Source organism: Amborella trichopoda, chromosome 1 (genome assembly GCF_054954075.1).
Source record: "Amborella trichopoda isolate Santa Cruz 75 chromosome 1, AtrichopodaSantaCruz75HAP2 v2.0, whole genome shotgun sequence".
In the NCBI taxonomy this organism is placed as follows: domain Eukaryota; kingdom Viridiplantae; phylum Streptophyta; class Magnoliopsida; order Amborellales; family Amborellaceae; genus Amborella; species Amborella trichopoda.
The window spans coordinates 49,823,323-49,827,503 of record NC_142336.1 but is presented as its reverse complement, the minus strand read 5'-3'; the positions used below and the strand labels follow the sequence as shown (position 1 = coordinate 49,827,503).

The 4,181-nt window shown below is 28.3% G+C and overlaps 1 long non-coding RNA gene across 1 annotated transcript; it reads right to left on the bottom strand.

The window, feature by feature from the left end:
* Nucleotides 1-212: 212 nt before the first annotated feature.
* On the bottom strand, nucleotides 213-2,831 carry LOC148783902 (uncharacterized). Its single transcript, XR_016058226.1, has 2 exons — nucleotides 2,715-2,831; nucleotides 213-886 (listed from the first exon to the last, which is right to left on the bottom strand). It is a non-coding gene; the product is annotated as an uncharacterized LOC148783902 (long non-coding RNA).
* Nucleotides 2,832-4,181: the final 1,350 nt, after the last annotated feature.

The window sequence follows — 4,181 nt, the reverse complement described above, 5'->3', positions numbered from 1 at the left end:
AAGATTTGAATAATACGAATAATTTCACATAATCTTTAATTTGAATAATACTAATAATTTAAGATATGTACTTCCGAGAGAGATAGGTGAAAGTCAACTTGAGACTCAGTACAACTATTTACATAAAATTTGAATAGGGAAGATGTGCCAATGCGCATTAAATGGGGAGATTTCACGTAAGATTTGAATAATACGAATAATTTCACATAATCTTTAATTTGAATAATACTAATAATTTCATATAATCTTTTGATTAGAAGAAAGACGGTCCCAATTAAAAATAATTTTTAAAATTGGAATGAAAAAGTTCTCATAAGCTATAAAAAATGGTAGAAAGAAAGAAGTGATACTCAAAGTTAATATGTATTTAAAAATATGAAAAAGTGATAGAGTATGCGATTTTGAATTTAGATGATAACTTTAGGTTGGTTGTAGTTTTTGGTAGAACTTGGTTCCATCCATTTTTTCTGTTTTACATTCTCTCTTTGCATTTATACCTTCCCTCTTTGCATTTATTTTTTATATTCTCTCTTTGCGTTTATGTCTTATCTCTGCATTTATTTTCTCTCTTTTTGCATTGTTCTCTCCCCTTTTTTATGTTTGCCTTTTTTTTTCATTCCGCATTCTCTAGTTGCTTTTTGCAGTTATGCTTTCTGTCTTTGCATTTATTTTTTACATTCTCTATTTGCGTTTGTCTTCTCTGTTTGCATTTATTTTCTCTCTTTCTGCATAGTTCTCTCCACCTTTTTTTTTGTTTGCCTTTCTTTTCTTATTTCGCATTCTCTAGTTGCCTTTGTTTGGTCTAGCTGGAATTTCTTACCTTCCATTTCCTCTTGACATAAATGGTCTTTTGAGCTAGTGATGATAGGAACCTAATCTATATACTCTGATCAACAAAGACAATGATATTCGAAGTGTTATAATTAAGACGAGAATATCCCATATTCCAATTATTGCAAAGACAATGGAGATTTAAAGTATTCTAATAGAACATCTTAGAGAATAAGCTCATTGCCTTTTAAACTAAGTGTAGGATGGGTTCATTTTTGACAAATACAAGATGAGAAAAATAAAACAAGCAAAAAGCACGAAAAATAAAGCAGAAAATAAAAAACAAAAAATAGAACACTAGTATTTACGTGTTCGACTACATTTATGGATGAAAACAATCGATGTTTTGCACTATTAAAAAACAAAAAATCCACGAGTACAGACAATCGATGTGTTTCACTATTAAAGAACAAAAATCACAACGCACTTACTTAATAGAACTATTAAAGAAAAAAAATTAAAGGTACTTGAAAGAATTAGAGACACATAACTCAATATCCCACCAAGCTTTATTCTCTATACAATTTTTTCTCTCTGAAGCCCTAAAAGTTTTTATCTAATTTGTTTTTACTACGTTCTAAATTTTATCATTTTCCCTCTCTAAAGCTATACGTTTTTTATCTATTTTTTGTAGTACTTTCTAAATTTTATCCTTTTCAAAAACATCCATCTACCAAACACCCCAAAAGATATGGTTAACATTTATATGCTCATATGTGCTCATATTTTGCGAGAGATATTAAAAACAATTGCAGCTCATATCTGTTGGCAAGTTAGAGATATTAAAAAAAATTCTAAATAAGATTCCAAATAGAACTCATAGATAACATAAACGGCAGTGGACAAGTTAGAGATATTAAAAAAATTCTAAATATGATTCCAAATAGAAATCATTGATAACATAAAAAGCAGTGGACCAGTTAGAGATATTAAAAAAATTCCAAATAGGATTCCAAATAGTATAAATGAAACACCCAAAAGGATATCGGTAAAATTTACAGGCTGATAAATGAAACACCCCAAACGATGTCGATAAAATTTATATAAGATATTAAAGAAAATTCCAAATAAGACTCAAAAGATAAAGAAAGATCCCAAAAGATATAGGTAAAATTTATATGCTCATATCGGTTAGCAAGTTAGAGATATTAAAAAAAATAATTTGTTTCTTAAAATTAGGGACTCACAACCCACTAAATATGTAAACCTAAAATTCACTATCTCACTTATTTGTAATACAATACCAATAAAAAAAAATACAAGATGAAACCAAGAAATTAGTCAGATTGTTATCCCATGACCTCTCACACATGCAATGTGCTTTACTCGAATCTGTATCCTCAAAAATTTTCCCATCTATACCACGTCTACCCAATATTAGTATAAATTTCCCATATATACCACATCTACCCCAATATTAGTATCTGGAAGTATATTTTTCAATAGTAAATAGCATAACATTAGTATAAATTTTCCCCATATATATCACATCTACCCCAATATTAGTATCTGGAAGTACATTTTTAATATTGAGTAAATATAAGTAGAGCACCATAATTAATGAAATAGATGAGATCACAAATTTATTCTCTAAAGAAGTTGTCTCTCAAAAAGTCATAAACAATTTAGTAAAATAAAAATTTTAAAAGCTATAAAATATGGCTACTTAAAGAATTTTCTAATCAAATAAATTGGTAATTTTTCTTGAAATATAGATATCTGCATACTTTAAACTTGCTTAGATATCAGAGAAAATAAATAGAATGATATTCAATGATAAATAAAATAATATAATCAAAGTAGAAAATAATACAAAATAAATCCAAAAACTATATAAAAAACATAATAAGAAACTAATAAAAAATCAATTAACATTAATGTACCTCTTTAGTCTTCTCCATTGTCCTAACATATATCTCACCCAATCTACTAGCCAATTTTTTTTAGTTCGTTAAACAAACTTTTCTCTACTTTAGCCTCACAAATTAGTTGGGAGTTACATAGACGAAACAATTGAAAGGATTTTATAGCAAAAATAGATAAACTAGAAAAAATAAAGACTTGTCACACTAAACGTATATTATTCTAAAGTGTTTTTGTATTAAAAGCATGTGATACCAAACAAGAGTCAAAGGCATACAAATGGTTTGACAAGTTCATATGCATGTACACTTATAAATTTAATATATATTTTAGTGTAATTTCTGTTTATATCAAATTTTGCTAGAGTAAAAAACGTAGGTGAAGATAGTTCAAAATAATGGTCTAAAAAGTGTAAAGCATCCAGATAGGAGTTCCATTTAAAAGCATCCAGATAGGAGTTCCATTTAAAAACAATGTAAACTAATGGTTTAAATTTTTTCTTTCTAGAATTTTTATTTCTAGTTTTTAAAATTTATTTATTTATTTATATTCATCATCTCCGTGTTGGAGATTACATTTCCTTAAAAATTAAGTCCAAAAATCCAACTCAAAAATATATTTATTAATAGGCCCGCATTTCTACATATGCAGGCTTGGCCATATAGAAACCAGGTCCAAACAATATTTAAGATGTGAGTTTGCAAGTATTTGAACACACATACATTAACGTTTTTCAAGAGAACTCAAATCAACTTCTGGTTTCAACAGAGGGTCGATAGATAGAAGGAACTACAAAAAGAATTCACTCCACTGCAGCTCATTTTGGGAATACAGAATGAAAGAGCTAGCATATATATACATGCATAAATCTTATTTTTAAGTATCTCTCTTTTTTTCCCCATATTGAATTTTTAAATATGTAATTAAATAGGATTCTTAATTATAGAGAATGAGACCCCAATATATGAATTAGAACATGAAAATAACCATAAAGAAAAAAACAGACATTATATGAAGGGGGATTGGTTTAGAGACACCATAACCAAATTAAATATTTTATCTATTTCTTTCTCTAACTGCCTTTCGCTCCCTACAAAATTATTAAAATGTCTCTCTAATATTGAAGATTTCTATAATATCTAACCTATAAGATTTCCAAGAATCTCTCTTTAACTTAAAGAAACTCCTGAACAAAATGGAGTTGCCGAAAGAAAACATCAGTATATCCTTGAAACAACTCTCTTTCTCTCTCTCTCTCTCTCACACACACACACTCTCTCTCTCATTCTCACTTATAAGCTCTCATTCTCCAAATAATATATGGGCGGAAGTAATCTCCACTATTGTATATCTTATTAGTCTTTTTGCAACTCTTCTTTTGCACAATGTTTCAACTTTTCATAAGCTTTTTCAAAAAATGGCGTCACTAATCACAGTAAATTGTGTTTAGGTGTACTTGATTTGTTCTTCTTTCTATCTCTTGCTTG